Source organism: Paroedura picta, chromosome 3, assembly GCF_049243985.1.
Source record: "Paroedura picta isolate Pp20150507F chromosome 3, Ppicta_v3.0, whole genome shotgun sequence".
NCBI classification, from domain to species: domain Eukaryota; kingdom Metazoa; phylum Chordata; class Lepidosauria; order Squamata; family Gekkonidae; genus Paroedura; species Paroedura picta.
Window position 1 is genome coordinate 83326778 of NC_135371.1, and position 22267 is coordinate 83349044.

Below are 22267 nucleotides of genomic sequence, written 5' to 3' on the forward strand. Positions count from 1 at the left end.
CCACAATATTTCTCAAACCTGCTTTGCTGCAAAGCTTTGGGGCAGACTGCACCAAAGCCTAGATGGTTGCAGTGTAAGATGGAAAGTGCAGGTTTTCCAATCCAACAATCATATCCATCATTTTTCCCTTTTCTGTCTCATAGTGGCCATTCCTCCCTCTATGTAGGGGTTTTTTAAAGCTTTTTTATAAACCTAGAAACTGAATTTCCAAGTTACCAATAACATGGTACACTGCCACATCAATTACATTGTCACATCAATTTTTAAAATTTCCCACCTTTCCCCCCCCCTCCTCCCAGCTGGGGGGAGGATGGGAATGGCCATGGTGAAGGGAGAAGGGAAAATGAAGGAATCTCTATTTGGAAACCCCATTTCCAACAACAGTGGAATGTGCAAAGGAGTATGCATGTACAACAGCCTCCTAATATTTATTTATATTTTTATACTGCCCATTCCAGTTTACATATAACATCATACGTTGATTATATATAACATCATAACTATATAAAAATCATAACATAACATCAACTGGAACACTATTTCAACAGGAACGGTAAATAGGTAGGTCCGATTATTTCAGTCATGGAAGGGTGTATCAGGGGGGAGGGGACCAGCAGATGTTGTTGGGTCAGTTGGCCTTAAGCAAATACTTACTATACAATATTTTGAATGAGGGTCAATGTCAAATTTCAGAAATGTCCCAGAATTCCTTTTCTCCAAGGTCAGGGTCAGAAAATAGCCATTGAGGAAGAATAATCACACCACTGTCCACTCATGTGTGCAGTGCCACACATCTCCCTGATGCTAGTTAATATCTACATGCTTCCTCTTGCACACACACCCTTTTGCATAGTATGCTGATGACACCTAACTCTATCTGTTAATGAACAAGCTGGACAGACACCCCCACAGATTTGCTAGCCAGGGCTCTGGAGGCTGTGACTGGTTGGCTCCAACAGAGCCACCTGAGGCTCAGACCCATGTAGATGGTCCTGTGGCTGGAGAACAAATGTAGCTTGCCAGGCAGTTTACGATCTAAGCCAGGTGATGCTACTAGCATCCTATCTGGCTCCCAGATCTAGCCATAGTGATCTATGCACTGGTCACCTTCAGATTGCATTACTGTAACTTATTCTACACGGGTCTACCCTTGGCCCTGACCTAGAAATTTCAGCTGGTGCAAAATGCAGTTGCCAGGTTCTTACGAGGACACATGGAGGGCTCATATCTGACCAACCTCCAACAGCTGCACTGGTTGCCAGTATTGTTCTAGATCAGGTTCAGGGTGCTGGTATTAACCTTCAAGGCCTTACACAGTCTGGCTCTGCATTTCTGAGGGACCGCTTCTCCCAATATGTTCCTCAAAGTGCATTACACTCTACAAATAGTACCCTGTTGGTGATCCCTGACTCCAAAGAGGTCTGACTGACCTCAGCCAGAACCAGGGCTTAGTTCAATTCAAACTTTATTACAGTCATTCAGATCAAATTATATGAAGTTAATACATAAAAGATCAAAAGAAAATGGCCATTTAATATAATACAATTTAAAACAGATCATAAAATTAAAATTATGCTATTTTAGAGCATCGGATTTTTATGGCATGGCACAAAACTTAGCCAGTTGAGTTGTCACCTGGGGGGACTCATCACTTAGCAGCCTCTTTGCTCGATCTACATCATGATGTTCTGGCAACTTTTTAAGGAGTAGTTCAATCAAGTTGCTACGAATGTCTACATAAGCAGGGCAGTGAAACAATATATGCTCTCTTGTATTAATTTCGCCACTCCCACAAAAACATTGTCTCAGTGTAAGAGGAATGTTCTTATAGCGGCCCTCTACAAGAGCTGAAGGCAAGATGGAGCATCTTGCGAGGGTAAATGCTCTTCTTTGTTTACTTATTACCAGCTGAGACAGATAAGTGGCAGGGGCCAGAACATATCTTGTTTTAACTGGGGCCAAAAAAGTTGGAGCTTTACTCAGGTCCAGTTGATGTTGATTGTCTTGTATCCACTGCTTAACTAATGATGCAGCTTGATCATGAGCTAATTTGGATAATAAGTGTATGGAGAAGCTCAGACTTTGGATTCCTGTGTGAACAGCCTTAGTCCAAGAAGATTGAAAGTTGTCATTTAGGGTTAAAGAAACTATACCCTGTGGGTTATGTATTAATTTCAGCCACATTCCTATTACTGACAGGCAGATTTTGTCTTGGACCATTAACATTCCTGTTTCCAGATGCATCATGGAGTTGGTTACACAGCATGGAAGTTGGAGAAATGCCCGAAGGAATTTAGACTGGACCCTTTCAAGCCTGATAGTATCTGATATCGGAGCACCCAAAAAAGCACTATAAGTGAGTTGGGCTAGAGATTTAGCAGAGTATGGTTTCAGGGCTGCTGGTATAAAGAATCTGCCCTTTGTTCTCTAGAATTTCAATATATTATTTGTTGAACTTTGCCCTAGTTCTGATGTATATGAATAATGGATGCTCTTTGCTCCAGAGGCTTGAATATATACATCTAAATATTTAAATTTGATTACTTGTTCAATTTTGTGCCCATTTAGCATCCATGTTCTAGATTTTAGACGTTTGCCAAATGCCATGGCCTTGGTCTTCTGGTAGTTAATTTCAAGGTGTTCTTTTTCACAATGTTGGGCAAGTTTTTTGAGCATTCACCTAATCTCTATGGGGGTTCTTGAAAGAAGAACTACATCATCAGCATAAAGCAGTATAAGGATTGGGCAACCAGCTAATATTGGGGGATGCAAGTCTGTATCCTGAAACACTTGGATCAAATCATTTATATAGAAGTTGAAAAGTGCAGGGGCTAAGACACACTCTTGCTTGAAACCTTTGAAGGTATTAATTGGATCAGTTAAATGTCCTTGTTTGCTACATCTTACTCTAAGAGATGTGTCCTGGTATAAAGATCTAATGAGAATCAGAAGCCTTCGATCAATTGAAGTGGACTCTAGCTTTTCCCAGAGACGAGCTCTGGAAACAGATTCAAATGCTGCTTTGAAGTCTACAAAGACCACATATAGTGAGGGGGGACTAGTAGAGGTATATTTCTATATTAGATGCTGGATAGTTAAACAATGATCCAAGGTGGATGCCCCTTCCCTAAATCCAGCTTGCTCCCTCCCAATTAGCTTTTCCTGATCTAGCCAGATGGATAGTTTATCTAAAAGGTGTTTAGCATAGATTTTATAGGAACACTAAGACTAATTGGTCGATAATTGGTTGGGTCCTTCCGATTTCCTTTTTTATAGAAGGATACTATTATTGCTGCTTCCCAACTCTTGGGGATCCGTCCTGTTGTGTTGATATAGGAAAACAAAGCTGCCAAAAGTAGAGCCCACTAATCTTCATTGTTTTTAATTAGTTCAGGAGCAACACCATCTAGTCCTAGGGACTTTCTGCATCTCAGCTGCTGGATGAGTGACTTTACTTTGCTGCAAGAGACTGGAGGCCACTCTGCTATACCCATTAATAAACATGGACTATAATGGCAATTTGGATCTTTATAGAGATTTTGAAAATATGCTACCCAGGTATGTGGAGAAATATGGACGTCAATTGGAGATCTATCTCTGGAGTCAGTGCCAGAGGTCAGTTTCCAGAAGAGAGAGTTATTTTTATGTTTTATAGATTGTATGAGGGTTTCCCACAATTCTTTACTGTATTGGATCTTTTTTTGATATAGAAGTTTTTTGTACTTTTTCTTAAATTCTAGAACCATGTCAAATGATTCCCTCCTACAATCTAGTCCTGCCTTAGAATACAGACTAAAGGCTCTAGACAAATCCCCTTTTGCTTTGACACATTCTTTGGTTTTCTTGCTTTGTTCATTTTCTTGCCATCTGGGAAAGAATCTTTAAATAGGACAGGTTTTAGCCTCTCCACAAATAAGTCATAAGGAGAGATTGAATTCTGTGAGACATCCACGTTTGAAAAGGTCTTACAGATGCTGGACAGATCTTCTGCAGCTATGACTTCCTTTAGTTTTAGATTAAGTTGGTCTGACCACTTAATCTGACACCCAATATGATTTGTTGGAGGAATCTGAATGGGGAGCTCTACTTCAAGGAAACAATGATTACCGGGGGGACACAGTTACAAAAGAAGTGGGAAATGGTCACTTTCCAAGAAAGGGAGAACCTGAAACCCCTGACTTGATTAAGAGAGGCTCCCTCGAGGAACATGTACTCAATTGTACTAGCTCTAGTATCGGCCATAAATGTAAATTCACCCAGATAATCATTATTTAGTGATCCATTTAGTATAGGTAAACTTAATGTATAGGCCATGGATGCCAAGCAAGCCCCTACAAAGTTAGAGCATGGATCTTTGGATAGGCGGGGAAGTAAACTATAAGCATCTACCTCAGCATGATCGTAGGCTGGCAAATTATACTTAGTGCAGAGCACATCATTATCTGGCCCTATCCAGGAATTGAAGTCCCCTACTACTATAACTTTGGCATCAGGATGTTCCTGGCAAGTCATCTGAATATACTACTCCAGTGCCTGGTAAAAAGCTATGGAGTTGGCTCTCTTACACTGCGGTGGAAGGTATACATTGAAAAACAGTATTTTCCCCGAATCCCAACAAATCAAAATAGCCATAGCTAAATGGAAAAGAGGATCTAGTGCTATACATACAGCTCTCAATTGGGTGGAAACCAAAATGCCCAGACCTCCCTTTAGCCTCCCAGAACCAAGACCTGGGGTTGCCTCTAGTTTAAAGGAATTATAACCATCGAGTTCTAGATCAGCCCCAGTCCAAGTCTCTTGCAGAGCTATGATATCATAAGATGAGTGAATAAAGAGAATCTCAGGGGCTTTCCGCACTGGGATGCTTGTAGCAAGTTGTTTGCTGAATGAAAAATCGCCATTTAAAATAGTGGAATTCGTCGTTATGCATACCTGCCTTTGTAGTAGAATCCAGTTGCATTTCCAGCATTTCCCACAGGCTTCCGGTCTCGGCAAAAATCGCTAGAAAGGAAGCGCTATTGCCGAGCTCGTCCCGCCCCTGGCCGTCAAGCAGCCAATGGGCAGCCATTAGCATGCTCCCAAACAGCCCCTTTCCCTTTAAGAAAGGTTTTTTTTAAAAAAAACAACACACACCCGTTGCAACGAATATGCGCTGCTTCGTTGCAACGGAGAGACCCATCCAGCTGGCAGGTGTGTTTGAGCTGCTGTTTCATCATTGCCATGCTCCCCCCGAGTGAAAAAAAATTCCCCCCCCTTCACGGGCGCGATTTTCGGCCGAAAACAGTGTAAAAAATAAAGGGAAAATACATCAGCAAACGGGCTTCTCTGTTGTTTGTGCTTAGTGACTAAACAGCTCTGGGGAGGGACTGAAGCCGGGGAAGCCTCTAAACAGAGGCTCGCTGGTGGGTTGAACTTGGCTCGCTGAGAAAAAAAGATGGTGATCGCTTCGCCGGAAGATCAGAGGAGAGAGCCAGGGGGAGGGACTTTGTAGAAACCACAACAATGGTAACGCACAGACCTTTCCCGCTAGTGTTGCAGATTGGTTGCAAGAGTGTAGCACTTTCCAGAGGGTGAATCCACTTTTTGGGATTTCCCTGGAAGTGCTACAACAAAGCACTTCTAGCGGGACTGTTTCAGGAGTGTGGCAGTGTGTACAACGTTGTGCATAACTGCATTTTAGTAGCGATTACAATTTGCCACACTCCTGCTACATTAAACTTGTGCGGAATGGACCCCGGAGGGGTCCACTTTCCGGAGGGTGAATCCACTTTTGGGGATTTCCCTGAAAGCGCTACAAGGAAGCGCTTTTTGCGGATCGGTTTCAGGTGTGTGGCAGATTGTCAACGACGTTGTGCATAATGGAAAATCAGTAGCGTTTTCAATTGGCAACCATTGTGCGATTTTGAAGGCGTGCGGAAAGCCCCTCAGAGTTGCCTGATTGGATCTGCGTCCAACCCACCACATTCCAGGACAGAATTTCTAGTAGTTTGGCCAGGCTGCAGGTGCTGGATGCTCTAGACTGGGGGTCGTCAACCCCTGGTCCGTGGCCCAGTACCGGGCCGCTGCCGGCCACGCCTGCCTCTCCCCCCCCCCAGCGAGAAGCTCACCAGTCCGCTTCACTTGCAGCCTGGCTAGCTTCTTGCTGCTAGATTGGGGGGGAAGAGGCAGGCTCGGCCACCGGCATGCTGGCGGACACAAACGCGCATGTGCGGAGCTGCTGCACATGCACATTAGCGCCCCCTGGTGGTGAAAATGTACATGCGTGTTTTCACCACCCAGAGGTGCTAACGCGCATGCGCGGCGCCCAGGCCGCCGGCTCTTCCTCACCCCCGGAGGCGGTCCTCAACCTTCAAAAGGTTGGGGACCGCTACTCTAGACGTCATGCCATAACATTGTCCTGGGGGGGGGGGAAGGATCCTCCACAGCTTCTGGTTGGTCATCTTCTGGGGGAGCTTGCATGGTGACTGGGGCTGGAAAGAAAGTGTCCTGCCTTCCAGCCTCTTGCAGTTCTGTTGCCAGGGTCTTTGATCTGTTAATATCTTCCAGGCTGTTGCTTTGGAGTGCATTGTGGATTGCACGTGAATCTAGTTCAAGATCCTCATTAATTGCTCCTGTTTGTGATGTCAGTTCTTTTGTATCTTTGTTGCAGAGCCTCTTGTGGCGCAGAGTGGTAAGGCAGCTGTCTGAAAGCTATGCCCATGAGGCTGAGAGTTCGATCCCAACAGCCGGCTCAAGGTTGACTCAGCCTTCCATCCTTCCGAGGTCGGTAAAATGAGTACCCAGCTTGCTGGGGGGTAAATGGTCATGACTGGGGAAGGCACTGGCAAACCACCCCGTATTGAGTCTGCCATGAAAACGCTAGAGGGCGTCACCCCAAGGGTCAGACATGACTCGGTGCTTGCACAGGGGATACCTGCAGTTACTAGGGGTGTGGAAGTGAGAGTTTAGATATTCTTCCTGAACATATTTATTGTCCAGATTTATATTGTTTATTTATTTATTAATTATTATATTTATATACCGCCCTCCCTGAGTGCTCAGGGTGGTTTACAGAAAACAGGGAGGATACAATTAACACATGGTAACAGGTAACAATAACAGCAGTAATATTATAACAATAATAATTTAACATGATAATAACAATGATACATAAAATAGAAATTGTAAGAGCCCCAGCTCAACTCTTACTGGACCCTGTGGGCAACCAATTAATGTTGGCCGTAGAGGGGGGGAGCTTGAGGGCTAACTGGAAGCGGTGGTTTGGTCAACCTCAACCAAATGCCTGGCGGAGGAGCTCCCTTTTGCAGGCCCTGTGGAACTTTTTAGGTTCTGTCAGGGCCCTGATCTCCTCTGGTTAAGTGTTCTACGTTTTCTAAGCATTCTTCCATGATGGAGCAATGTGATGACTCTAAAGAAGGACTAGAGTCAAAAGAGTTGGCATTAATCTTTTCACGTTGAAGTGGTGTCTCACGGATGGAATTTCCAGCTTGTTCTTCCAGCTACAAACCTTTGGTAAGCAGGGATGTTCCTTTGGAGCCATTTGATTTTTCATGCTGAGAGGGTTTCTGAGGGGGTTTCTCAGGAGGAAGGTCTACATCTTGTGCTGGCGCTCCAGTTATGATGCCTCTTTCCATGGTGTTGATGTGAGTCACTTCCATGTTTGTTTCACAATCTGTGACTTCGAGGAGTTTGTCTCTAAGGGAAGATAAATGTGCAGTAATTGCATCCTGTTCTATCCTGGGCAGCTTCCCAAATGAGTGCAGAAGCTCCTCCTCTATTGCATTGTCCAAGTTAGTTATTCCCCCTTCGCCAGCCTCTGTGAAGCTTTTCGGGTTAGGCTGTTTGTTTAGGGCCTGCTTGGCAAGATTTTGTTCCCGTGCGCGTCTCTCCCACGGCTGTGTTTTAAAATTGATTAGGCGACTGGTGTCTGTATTTGTAAATACTCTATTTGGAAACACCCCCAATTGCTCTAGTCTTCCCTTCTGCGCCAAAATTAGTTTGGGAATTTTTATACTCTGAAAGGTCAGTAGTACTTTCATAGTTTGGTTCGGGCTGCTTAGAATCTCCGTAGTGCTCAAATAAATAGACTTTATTGGTCTTTTAAAAATAACACTCAGGTGTTTGGTCGCACACCAGGTGGACCCCCAGGATGGTAAGTAGCCCCTATATGGGGAGACTGTCAGGCCAATACTTCCTTTTTGAAGGATAAGGTTTTGGAACAGAGTGGATCCATGCAGTAGCTGAGTCCCAAGCTGTTCGGTATTTTCAGCTAACAGACGTGGGGTTATATGGTTAGGTGCACCTTGTATCAGCTGTTTCTCTTTAATTAGCAGATCAGTTTTCAGAGAAAGAGCATTTGTATCTTTTTTTTAATTCAGCTATCAATCCAAATATGTTTGCAACTGTATTAGCTGTCAGATTTGCAAACTTTGTCAGCAAATCTGCTTTACTCTCATTAACTCTGCTATCTTTGTCGGTTAGCTTGCTTATACCTGGGCTTAAGTTATTCTTTTCCCTTTCTGGCTCTTGCCAGCTGTTGCTTTCCTGGCTCTCTGTCAGAGCTGCATAACGATTTGACATTGGTATTTTATATAGGAGGGCGTCTTATTTGGGAAAAATTCATCAATCTTCTTTTGTTTACTAGCTGTCAATATAGCCATTTCTGCTTCTTTTATTTCCGCCCCTCTTTATCATATTGATGATGACTCTATTAAGGAGCCAAATCAGAATATAGTGTCCTGCTAGTTATGCTTAACTTGTGCCAAACAAGGTTTGAAGATAAAACTTCTTAACTGTGGGTTCTAATTAAGGAAAATCAAGGTGTTAGTATCTACAACAGGCTAGGCAGGGCGGAGGCGACAAACACAATTAAGAAGAAAAGAAGAGGATTTCTGATTTATCTGCTGATTTATCAAGGGCTGGCTAAGACTCCAAGAGCACCATATCAGTAACGTGAAAGATAAGTAAAAATAAAACATTAACTGCCCGTATGAAAGATAAAATACTTCCCTGAAAGTGTTTTCTGCAGAGTTATCTCCTCACCGCCGCCCCCAGAACCAGGGCCTTTTTGGCCTTGTTTCCAGCTGCCATTTGAGCTGCCATGTGAGATCCAGACCTTGCTGGAGCTATCAAAGTTAATTTCTTCTGCGAGGCCTACAGCTGAAGACAGGAAGGCTCAGAAGTATGTTGGCCTGCCTCCTCTCCTCTGCTCTGTTTTCCCTATTTTAGGTTTCCCCCCACTCTCTGGGATATGTCACACCACCAAAATGAATAATATCACCAGCTGATCACCAGCCTCGAGCCTATCGGGAGAGGCGGGAAATAAATCTAATAATAATAATAATAATAATAATAATAATAATAATAATAATAATAATAATAATGGCGGATAGTGGAATAGGGGTAGATGGTGGAGCACTTTTTAAAACTTCTGCTGTGTTTTATTGTGTTTACTGTTTTGAATGTTTAATTATTGTCATAAACCACCCCAAACCTGCTTGTGGGGAGGGGTTGTCTAGAAATTAATTTACATAAATATGAGGTGCAGAGAGGGAGAGGAAGAAAGAGCACATAATTAAAAAGGGTTAGTACTTGGGAACAAATGGCAAGTGACAGTTTCAGAGGACACAACAGCCATTTCCACACAAGGAATTTTCCCCATCACAGCCCCCTAATGTCGTCAGCTTATTGAGCTCCCCTCCAAATGATATTGACAACATTCGGAGGCTGTTTTGGGATGTGGCCATTTTTAAAGTGCAATGTGGTAAATCCAGGAATTCCTAGAATTACCACACTCTTTGTTTGTTTAGTAATTTATTTACTAGGGGTAAAGCCCATTGTAATCAGGAATACAACGAGCGCTAGAACTTGGCAGTGGGAAGAGGAAGGGGAGGAGTTGTCCAGTCTGTAAGGGCATGGGGTTGAATGTGTGTGTTATGTGGGAGGTTGTGGTGGGGTGGTGACAAATAAGGGTATGGGTGTGGAGAGATGGGTGTCAAGAACCTGTGGTTTGGAATGTTCATTGAATGTGGGAGAGGACTGACCTTTGGGAATTGTGGCATAGTGGTTACAGGTGAGCCTTGCAGTGCCATGTAAAGGGAAAATCAGACTGGAGATTTTTCTTAGGGGGAGATTACATGGCAACCAGTTCTGCATAATTTACCTTCTTCTGTGAATTAGGCCACAGACACCAAATGTCCCCCTGCCCTCATACACATGGGGTACTCACAGTACACAGATGTCCGCCCTGCTCCTTCTGTCTCCATTTTTTAAACTGTTGATAAAATGTTATGTGCCCACATGCTTCTTTCACAGTTGTTCCTTAGAAGAAGAAGAGCTGGAGTTTTGTACCCTGCTGTTTACTACCCAAAGAAGTCTCAAAGCAGTTTACAAAAACCTTTTTCCTTCGTCTTCCCACAATAGACAACCTGTGAGGTGTGTGAGGCTGTGAGAGGTCTGAGAAAACTGGGAATGGGTTGTAGTCACCCAGCAGGCTTCAGGTGTCTAAACGTAATTGCCAATCACCTTCTCTTCCTCTCCCCATAGCAGACTCCCTGTGAGGGAGGTGATGTAGAGAGCCTCACTAGGAAGCTGGCAACCCTAAGAGGAGGTCTCTCTGTGCACAGCAGTCATGACCTTAGTCAGGTTTTTTATACTGACTTTTTAAAATTTACCCGGCCAAGCTTGAAAAAAGTCACTTCAATTCCCATGTCTCTCCAACCATTTACTTGTTCACTATTTACAGCTTCAGGCTATAAATATTCTTTATTTTGATATTCCTGCATGTTTCAGACTATCAAGTTCTGGGGAGGAAGCTCAAGCAAACAGGGGCACAAGTGGTATTCTCTTCAAACTTCCCTGTCAAGGGAAGAGGAATGCGTTGGGAGAGGACGATAATGGAGATGAATCAGTGGCTGCGTAGTTGGTGCCGCCAGGAACGATTTGGTTTCTAGGACCATGGGATAGGCTTTCTTAAGGAAGGCCTACTAGCACCTGATGGACTGCACTTATCAAAGCTGGGGAAGAATGTGTTTGGCAGGAACCTGCGGAGATTCATCAGGAGAGCATTAAACTGAAGCCACAAGGGGAAGGAGATGATCAACATAGGGAGTGTAAGGAAGGAGACTGATCAGGGGCAGCCCAACCGTTAAGGCCAGCTCATAGGGAACCAAAAGTAAAAGGATTCAGATGCCTTTATACTAACGCCCGAAGCATGGGCAATAAGAAGGAAGAGCTAGAACTTCTCATGCTGATGGAAAGGTATGATCTAGTAGGCATCACAGAAACTTGGTGGAATGATTCTCATGACTGGAATGTAATGGTGGATGGATATGAACGGTTCATAAAAAACAGAATAGATCGAAGAGGTGGAGGAGTGGCCTGTCAGGAAATTCTAGTGAAGGAGAGTATATCTACAGTGGAAAGCATCTGGGTGAAAATAAGCGAGGGGGAAATAAACAGTGTGGTGGTTGGTGTCTGCTACCGACCGCCTGACCAATGGGAGGATGTGGATGCTGAACTTTGTGAGCAGCTTGAGAAAATATCCAAGTGGCAGGACCTTGTCATCATGGGTGACTTGAATTTCCCAGATGTGTGTTGGGAAACAAACTCTGCGAAGTGTCCTTAGTCATGCAACTTTCTGACCTTCCTGGCTGACAATTTCATTTATCAAATGGTAGATGAACCCACAAGAGGTTCAGCCATACTGGACTTAATACTGACCAACAGGCAAAAGTTGGTGGATGAGGTGAAGGAGGTGGGGACCCTAGGGGGAAGTGACCATGTCCTCATAGAATTCCTTTTCAGATGGGGAGCCAAGGAAGCTTGTAGCCAGACGCGGATGTTGGATTTTCGTAGGGCAAACTTTAATAAACTCAGAGACATGATGAGTGTCATACCATGGACGAGAATGCTGGAAGGGAAGGGAGCATGTGAAGAGTGTGCGCTACTCAAACAAGAGCTATTGCATGCTCAATCAATGACTATCCCAGAAAGACGAAAACACTGCAGGAGCTCTAAGAAGCCTATTTGGATGAACAGAGAACTTCAAGAGGAACTAAGAAAGAAAGGGAAAATGTTCAGGAAATGGAGGGAAGGACAGAGATCTAAAGAAGAGTGCCTACAGGTTACTAGGCAGTGTAGATCAATCATCAGAAAGACCAAAGCTGAGAGTGAGTTAAGATTGGCCAGGGAAGCTCATTGTAACAAGAAAAGATTTTTCAGTTATGTGAGGAGCAAACGTAAAGTAAAGGAGGCAATAGGCCCACTGTTGGGTGTGGATGGACAAACTCTAACGGAGGATGCAGAGAAAGCAGAAAGGCTTAGAGCCTATTTTACATCTGTTTGTTCCCACAGGTCAAAGGGTTTAGGCACATATAGAGATGGCAGTAGCCAAAGGATAGTGTCTGGGTGGCAGGTTGACATGGTCAGAGAGGTTGTCGAGAGGCATTTAGCTAAACTGGATGAGTTCAAATCCCCTGGGCTGGATAAAATTCACCCGAGAGTGCTCAAAGAACTTTCCAGAGAACTTGCAGAACCCTTGTCCATCATCTTCGGGACTTTTTTAAGGACTGGAGATGTCCCGGAGGACTGGAAGAAAACAAATGTTATTCCGATCTTCAAAAAAGGGAGGAAGGATGACCCGGGAAACTACAGACCAGTGAATCTGACCTCTGTTGTGGGGAAGATAATGGAGCAGATATTAAAGGGAGCGATCTGCAAACATCTGGAGGACAATTTGGTGATCCAGGGACGTCAGCATGGATTTGTCTCCAACAGGTCCTGTCAGACCAACCTGGTTTCCTTTTTTGACCAAGTAACAGGTTTGCTGGATCGTGGAAATTCAGTTGATGTCGTTTACTTGGATTTTAGTAACGCTTTTGATAAGGTTCCCCATGATGTTATGATGGATATGTTCAAGGACTGCAATCTGGATTTTCATATAGTTAGGTGGATAGGGAATTGGTTAGAGAACCACACTCAAAGAGTTGTTGTCAATGGTGTTTCATCAGACTGGAGAAAGGTGAGTAGCAGGGTACCTCAGGGCTCGGTGTTTGTTGTAAAGAAGAAACATTTAAAGCCTTTCACACGGGTTGTTGTTGAGTTGAAAGACTTGAGGCCTACTGCACAGGGCTGTTGTGTAGTAGGCCTCAAATCTGCAAAGAGTCACAAAGAATAAATACACATGGCTTGGCTGCTTCTTCCCTCCAGCAGCAAGGCCAGACAGAACAGTATTTAAGTGAGAAGGAGCTTTTCTGTGGCCTCCCTGTGAGCCAACGGTTTGGCAGAATGGAAAAGCTCCCCCCCCCCCGCCTCAAAAGGAAAGCACACCCATGCCCACAGACTCTGCTGCATTGCTCTCAGAAACGCCTCCCTCCCCTCAGTCAGGGGCTGTCAGAGGTTCCTTCACAGTAGGCCTGAAGTGGGGAGGGAGTGCACTCTGTCAGTGCCAGCTCTGTCAGTGTTCTGAGGCAAAGCGAGGAGTTGTTGGATATGACAGTTAGGACAGCCCTGAGATAAAAAGCCTCCGTTCTCGCTCTCCTTGGCAGCCCTACCAACCTCCCCTCTCTGCGGTGGTCAGATTGCCCTGGGCTGGGGCGCGGGCTGTGTCGCCTTCCTATTGGTCCCAGGTCCAGGGGGATCGGGGTCAGTCCGATCTTTGGATCAATTGGAGGCACTTCGTGCCTTCCAATCGGTCCAAAGATCAGACTGGCCCCACCCACTCTCCGCCCACCTAGGCCTTAGCCTTTTATTATACAGCATAGCTGTTCTAGATAGATTGTATTGTTATACCGCCCTCCCCGAAGGGTCAGGGTGGTTTTCATGAAACATGAACAATACAAATAACTCAGTTTATAATAATACAATAATAATAAGTTTGGAGAGAGAACTGCCCCTGGGGGACTCCACAAGCCAGTTGGCAGTGTCTTGATGAGTTATCTCCTAGTGCTACCCTCTGTCCAAGATCCTGGAGAAAGGTGATCAACCCCTGAAGGGCAGTCCCTCTGATCCCGGCATCAGCAGTCTCTCTATAGCTCATCCCAGGGGTGAGCAAGCAGCCAGCAACCAGGGATAGGAACATATGGAGGGGGAAACATGTGATAGTCCCTAGAGTGCTGTCCCACCCTGGCTGCTTGCCCACCATTTCCTGTTCAGCTTCCATCTTTATCTAAGTACTGTGGCTGTTTCGCGGCCCAAGCTGTCTAAGCCCTGTCCCTTCCCCTCCTCTTCTCACTCCAAACACACCCCACCCTATTGGTCTGTCCGCCTGCTTTCTGCTGGTCCATGCACCTTCAACTCAGCCTTGGCCTCAGACTCCACAAACACTTCTGAAGCATGGGTGCCACTGCTGCTGCCTCCCACAAACACATGCGCACACATGCGCACACACTTCCTTGTGAGGCCTCACTGTCGCTGCCACCACCTCCCCCCCATGCACACAGACACACACTCACACATGCTTCCCCGTGAGACCTCACCACTGCTGCTGCTGCTAACCCCCCACAGAGGCACACACGCTTCCTTGTGAGGCCTCACCACTGCTGCCACTGCTCCCTCCCCTGCACAAACACACGCTTCCCCATGAGGTATGTGGGGGGGGGGGGGTGGCGATCAGGCCTCGTGGGGAAATGTGTGTGTGTGCAGGGGAGAAGTGGCGGCAGCAGCAGCAGCAGCAGAGGTAGCAGTGGTGAGGCCTCACAAGGAAGCGTGTGTGCGTATGAGTGGGGAGGAAGGAGGCAGCAGCAGCGAGACCTCATGGGGAAGCATGTATGGCCAATGATTCTGGTTTGAGGGAAAGGCAACAACTGGGAATGGAATTGTGGTCCTTGTGGGTGGGCAGATTTTTGTGAATTTCCTGCATTCTGCAGGGGGTTGAACTAGATGACACTGGAGGTAACTTCAAACTCTATGATTCTAGGTGTCTTCCTTTTTTGTTTTTGTTTTTTGTTTTTTGCAGATTTATACTTTGGGTGTTTTTTGGAGAAGCAGCTCATGATGGCCTGTATCAAAGTCGGAAGACTTCTCACCAGCACTTAAGCTGGTAGAAGCCTCCTGCAGGAAGGCTTCAGATTTTGTGGTAGGACACAGTGCACTATCCTTATCAATGGTTCCTCTATATATTTGTGAAACAGCCCTGTGGGAGGAGCGTGTCTGGGGTATCCAGCCTGGAATATGGGCTAGTTAGGGTGTGGCCAGTGCAGTAGACACACCCTGATTGGGCCGGCCCCTACACTTGATTCCCTCACAGGGGGTCTGTTATGGGGAGAGGAAGGGAAGGCGATTTTAAACTGCTTAGAGACACCTGAAGCCTGCTGGGTGACTGTGAGCCATTCCCAGTTCTCTCAGAGTTCTCAGCTTCACCTCCCTCCCAGGGTATCTGTTATGGGGAGAGGAAGGGAAGGCAATTTTAAACTGCTTAGAGACACCTGAGGTCTACTGGGTGACTGTGAGCCATTCCCAGTTCTCTCAGAGCTCTAAGGACCAGCTCCCTCACAGGGTGCCTATTACATCAATTTGGTTGATGTTGTTTACTTGGATTTTAGTAAAGCTTTTAATAAGGTTCCCCATGATGTTATGATGGATAAATTGAAGGACTGCAATCTGGATTTTCAGATAGTTAGGTGGCTAGGGAATTGGTTAGAGAACCGCACTCAAAGAGTTGTTGTCAATGGTGTTTCATCAGACTGGAGAGAGGTGAGTAGCGGGGTACCTCGGGGCTTGGTGCTTAGTCCGGTACTTTTTAACATATTTATTAATGATCTAGATGAGGGGGTGGAAGGACTACTCATCAAGTTTGCAGATGACACCAAATTGGGAGGACTGGCAGATACTCCGGAAGATAGAGACAGAGTTCAACGAGATCTGAATACAATGGAAAAATGGGCAAATGAGAACAAGATGCAATTTAATAAAGATAAGTGTTCTGAATGAGGGAATCTTCCCTCTACCCTCTTGGCCTCACTTCTCCATCCCATCTCCCCAGATTTCCCCTCACAATCTGCTGTTTGCATACAGCATTTGCTCCTGTGTGCCTTGGAGGATTTGGTGTATTTGGAATACACCAGCCTCCAGAATGGATTGATGGACTCTGGGAGGACCATGACTGTTCTGGAACTGGAACGACAACTCCCAGGAATAGCAGAAATGCTCTGGGACTGGAATGGTAGCCACCAAGTCAAATGATGGCTCCCTAGCTTTGCCAGCTTCCACAGGGGGCCTGGGAACCCTCAAGATTACAACCTGGGGGTTGCCATTCCAGGCCCGAAATACTTCTCCTCATGTCAGGTCTGGCATTCTGCTCTGGGTCTTGTCATTCCAGTCCCAGAATACTTCTGCCACTCCCAGGAGCTGCCATCCTGTTCTGGGACCTGATGTGTTCAGTCTGTGCTAGTAAAGGCCAGGAATTGAGGTATGTTAGTGAAAAGGTGACAGAGCTGAGATGGCTTGATGCTACTTTGTGAAGTTCCAAGATTTGTACATCGAAATTACTATGAATTCCTGACATATTGTACATTTTGGGATCCATGAAACATGGGGTTATATTCTGAGTTGCAGTTTTGTTCTGGAATCCTGAGGAAATTTATTTTTAAAATAAAATTCGGAAGCTAACTGTGACTTTTAATCCTAATAAATAGGGCATTTTTAAATATTGCTTCTGTTTAATTCTTTTTGATGAACTAGTATGACCCATGAGATCTAATTTTTACATTCTAAGTGTGATGCAACGACCTTCTTTTCTATGCTCTAACAAAACATTGTCCAGCTTTTGCTCAGTTCACCTACAGTATGTGCTATACTGGGATTTAAAAGTGAATGGTGCGAACCACTTGATGGTAGTGTTAGTAATGGACCTTTGAAACTAGGTTTTTAAAATGTCATCACTCAGCCTTAATCTAGGCTCACTGTGGGCCATTTCGCACAGAGCTCAAAGTGGCTATTTGGTTGCTGTTTGTGAAATCGCTATAACTAGCGAAATGTAACTAGCTGTGCCCGTAACGCACAGCTGTGGTTTTTGCGGAATTTGGCACTTTCACTTCTCGTCAGTTTCGTAACCCACAGGCTTCCGGTCTCCGTCTTATCGCTACAAAGGAGGTCCCTTTTTAGCGCTTCTGGCCTCCCGTGGCCGTCAATCAAACTGCAGGGACACCTTTGACCTCCACCCAGAAGCCGAAATTGGTGGGGTTCCCCTTTTTTAAAAAAAAACCCCGAAAACCCCGTAGTAACGCATCATCGTTAAATCATTGGCGCCGTTGGAACGGGTTTTCTATTGTTTTCTATGAACTAGAGGTTGATGCATTGATATGTTTGATTGGTTAATCCCCGCCCACAGTACACGCCCACAGATTACCTGTTTATATGCACCTAGGCAGACACGTGGTCGGCCTCATTCTTTTGTTTGCATAGCCTACTGGCTGCAGCACAGGTTAACGTTGCAATGGAGAGGATTATTTTTAAATTGTTGGCTCAGATGCTTGCGGTAGTCCAGCGTATCCATACCACCGTGTCGCATAGGAGGGCTACTATCGAGGACTACCGACAACGTATGGCCAGAATTACGACCACCAGTAGAAGACGTTCTCTAAGGGCAACCATGGCAGCTAAGAAACGCTGGCAAGCTCTGGCAGAAGTCCGGTTCCCCAGACAGTTCTGGGTGGACGAAAGATCCTCTGACTGGTGGGAAAATTTTGTGTGGTCTCGCTGGGATGATGACCACTGGATTGCCAACTTCAGAATGTCGAGGGGAACATTTTTTGAACTCGTGGAGGCTCTCCGTGGCCGCATGGAAAGGCAAGTAACTGGCATGCGGCGCCCTGTTCCAGTGGAAAAAAGGGTGGCAGCCGCCTTGTGGTACTTGGCCACCCCGCAGTACTTCCGGACAGTAGCCCAGCAATTCGGATTAGGAGTCACAACGGTTGGCGAGATCCTGCTGGAGTTCTGCCTCGCCATGGAGGCTGAATTGTACAGCAAAGTGGTGTGCCTCGGAGACCGGCTTGGAGCAGTGAGTGTCATTCTATCCCCTTTGCCCTTTAAATTTTTTTTCTTGTTTGACAGGTGAGCAACGAATACGCGATGCACCCCACGCTAACATGCCATGGTTTCTATTCTTTTCTTTCCCTTATTCCAGAGTATGGACGGGTTTGCCCGGCTTGGATTCCTGCATTGTTTTGCAGCCGTCGATGGAAGCCACATCCCTATCCGTGCACCCGGGGGAAGCATAAAGGAGTACGGGAACAGGAAGGACTTTTGTTCTGTTCTCCTGCAAGGAACTGTGGACTTCTCCGGACGGTTTATAGATGCCAAGGTGGGGTGGAGTGGGAGGAGGCATGATGTCCTTGTTTTCAGGGAATCTAACCTCAGGAAAACCATGGACAAAGGGGTCTTTGTTCCAGGAAACCCCACCACCACCATTGAGGGCGTGCGTGTACTGGCGTTGGTGCTCGGGGATGGAGCCTACCCATTACGCCGCTGGCTCATGACTCCCTATAAGCGGCCAAGGACAGACGTGCAGAGCTACTACAACCTCAGTCACTCCCAGGCAAGGAATGTCGTGGAGCGTGCCTTTGGACGTTTGAAGTCTCGGTTCCGTTGCTTGATGTCACGACTCCATGTGCATATAGACAATGTGACTCCGTTGGTCATCGCATGTGTCATTTTGCACAACATCTGCGAGGACAAGGGACATAACATCCCCTTCCCTGTGGCTGAACCAGAACCTCTAGTCCTTGAGGATACAGCAGACATCCCTGAAGCCAGGAAAAAAAGGATCTATGCGGAGGGGTGCAAGGTTCGGGACGCTATAACCTATACAGAAATAGGAGACGTGTTTGATCGTGTTTTCTACTCTGGTGTTAAATAAAGTTTTATGTTCTTTGTTTAACCTTGTCTTGTGCGGTTTGTCTTTTTAGCCAGCAAAAAAACGGGGATTCTCTGGTCCAAAAGCACTTTGACAGACCAAAATGCTAACTCCCCGCTGAAATTGACAAACACAATACGGAAGCGCTGAACAGGGAAAGGTTGGGGAGGCGGGTAGCCAGGAAGTATTGGCGACCCCTGTCAAACTGGAGGATCAATCCACTTATGTTCCAAGGACTAATTTCATTGGTGGGCAGCTTTGATACATTTAAAATTGGGGTGGCCGATCGGAGCAACGCAGATTTGTTGCCCAACCGTCATTCCAAAGATGCCGAAGCCACGGAAGGGCTCCTTCTGGCAGCGCGCCGAGGCTGAGGCACTTTTGGAGCTGGTTCTCCAGTCCAAAAGTGTTGGCCGCCTTATGGCCAGCACCCACTGCCACACCAAGGGTGCTTACCTGGTGTTGGCATCCAGGATGAAGGAGAGGGGCTACGTCCGGACCTGGGAGCAGGTCCGGACAAAATTCAAGCGGATAAAGCTCGACTTCCTGAATAGCATAGAGCAGTGGGGGGGGGGGTTTCCGCAGCCCAGTGGAAGAACGGTCTTCCACGACCTGATGGTCCAGATCTGGGAGAAGGCTGGGAAGCCCCCCCTGGAGATGAGGCGACATATGGGTGAGTGCTGCCCTCGTTATGTTTTACCCTAAAGCATGAATTGAATGTCTAGATGCCTCTTTCCCCTACTGTTTCCATTATATTTGAGAAAGCATTAAGATGCTGTCAACTCCTGCTGACATAGCCAGCCAGTACTGTCAAACCACTTTGGCAATGCACTTTGGCTCTGATTGTGGTGTGGCCATCAGCTGTGTATTATGTTTGGTTTGCGTGCTTTTACTTATGAATTCTCTTTTACTTTGCCCAGCCACACAATCTCCTGTCAAACTCGCAGTGGCCAAAGCAGTTGAGCGTGAGGAAGAGGAGGAAGAGGGGCCTTCCACCTCAGCACAGGCTGCAGGTGAGAGTTATAATTCTTTAAGGGAGACCCATGTGTGTGTACCCCCATGAAGCCATAAGGGAGCCTGCTGTGATGCTTTTATTAGAAGTGTGATTGAATTCATTTTATTTGATTTCTATAGCAGAAACAATGGAGGCCAGGATGCGTAGCATGGAGGCCAGGCTGGCATCCTTGGAGGGGCTCGTAGAGCAACAGCGCAGGGACTGTGAGTACTGCACCTGTGCTTGGGTGTGGGTTGTGTCACTTTAGCCTATATATATGGCTTACCATTTGTTTTTAACCCATTTGCAGGGCAGGCAGAAGTGGCTGACCTTAGAGGGGAGCTGGAGAGGCAGAGGCAGCAGAGGGAGGAGGAAGAACGTAGGTTATGTTCCCCACCGCCCAACTGTCCGCATACTGTGGCTAAGGTCACTAAAAACTGTATCCATGTAAACTCCAGATTAAAAAATATCTGTGGCACTAATGTGTACCTGTTTTTCCTCCCCACACAGTGAAGAAGAAGGAGGAGGAAGACCTCTTCAAGCGAAAAGTCAGGGGCACAGTGACCCGGTTGGGCAAAAGGCTGAGGGAGATGACAGAGGGCGGAGGGAAAGGTGCTGGTGTGGGGAGCAGTGGGACTTGAGTTTTGTTTTGTGTGTGTGTGGGGGGGGGTGGTGGTGGGGGGGCTCCAAGTTACATTCCCAGCTGTTTTTCCCCTGTTAAATATATCTATTTTTTAAAACAAAATTGGATTTCTTGGGGTGGCGGGGGTGGGGGGGGGCTCCAAGTTACATTCCCAGCTGTTTTTCCACTGTTAAATATATCTATTTTTAAAAACAAAATTGGATTTCTTGGGGTGGGGGGGTGGGGGTGGGGCTCCAAGTTACATTCCCTACTGTTTTTCCCCTGTTAAAAGTTTTTTGAAAATAAAATGTTATTACTACTTTTCTGAAAAAGACTCCAGTGTGACTCCTTACACTCGCACACCTTTCACCCCACACTCCTAAAACTCCTTGAACTGACACCCCTCCAACCTCCAACCCACACAACAGATCCTGAATAAACACAATCACTAGAGAGGCCGCTTTCGGCCTTCCTAATTCTACAGTAGGGTACACAGAGACAGAGTCAAAAATATAAACTTTATTTTTCAAACAACAACAAACACAGATAAAATTAAGAAGAAAAACTGGCCCAAACTAGGAGGGGGAGAACTTGTCCGCTGGTTTTATTGTTCTCTTCTCGAGAACAGTCCTCCTTCTTGTTTGTGTGGCGGCATTCTGAGACGGGGTTGGTGGGGTGGGTGCTGGAGGTGGTGGTGTTGGTGTGGGTGGGGGGGGACGTTGACGGTTATTTGTGGCGGGTTGGCCGTTTCCATGACCACGACCGCCCTCTCCATCAGTCTCCTAATTTGTCGGACCTCCTCCACGCTTTCCCGTAGGGATTGATTAGAATCCCTGATGAGTGCCCTCAATTTTTTCCCCTCCTGGGCCTGGAGGGTGAGCATGGCTTGGTCGGCGGCTGCAGCACGCCGTGTCTCCTCCTGGCAGTGTTCCAGGAGGCTCTGTCCCACGTTCGTCAAGAGGGAGACGCGCCTCAGCCTGGCGCGTTCCCTCATGAGCCTCTCCTCTGCAGGGAGCGCACCTCTAGGTGGTGGGCTGGCAGGACCCGGGGGTGGTTCCTCATCATCCGAAAGAACCTCTGTTGGTAAAAATGAGAAACAGAACTGTTAGTACCATTGATACAACCAACACCGACCATGGTGCCCATGGTGGGCTTTTTTGTTTCCCTGTTTTCACAGCAAGACTCTGAACAATGGCCAGGGAGCACATGGTTAGTGTTTGTCAGCCCATGGTGGGCTTTTCTGTTTGCCTATTTTAACAGCAAGACTCACAACAATGCAAAGGGAGCACATGGTTAATGGTTTGCTACATTGTCCTGCAGTTATGGCTTGAAAGGAACAGTTCATGCACGCTCACCATCTTGAATCTGTAGCCGCCTGCGTTGGGCAGGAGGTCCAAGCACCCCACACTGTTCCTCCTCCTGTGTGCCGGGTATGAAATCTGCAAAAAAGAAAAAAACAAGATTTAGGACCGAATGGTGGCAAAGCAAGCTTCAAAACCTACACCAGCAACGTTGAGGGACTCTCTTCTTTCTCCAAGTAGGGCTGCTGCCCCCTGCACAAACAGAAAAGCACAAAGCAGTTTACACAGCACACCCCCCCCATTACTGTCACAAATACTTACCAAGGTTTGTAGATGCCCCCGAATCGCTATCCACACCCACTGCTGCTGGAGACTCGAGGGGCTCCGTCCCTGGCATCTGTGTCTCTGTGGACAACAGCAGACAATAGTGAAAAAGGAGCAAGCATACAACCTGAACCACACAGCATGCTCCCAAAGTAGTGACTAAAGTACTGCAG

At 46.4% G+C, this 22267-nt stretch overlaps 1 protein-coding gene and 1 long non-coding RNA gene across 2 annotated transcripts in view; one reads left to right on the top strand and one right to left on the bottom strand.

Moving 5' to 3' along the window:
* LOC143832340 (neuropeptide Y receptor type 2-like) overlaps nt 1–22267 on the bottom strand; it is a 212468-nt gene that overhangs the window by 86175 nt on the left and 104026 nt on the right. The window lies entirely within an intron of this gene.
* LOC143831193 (uncharacterized) lies at nt 20028–20400 on the top strand. Its single transcript, XR_013228765.1, has 3 exons — nt 20028–20071; nt 20158–20226; nt 20358–20400. It is a non-coding gene; the product is annotated as an uncharacterized LOC143831193 (long non-coding RNA).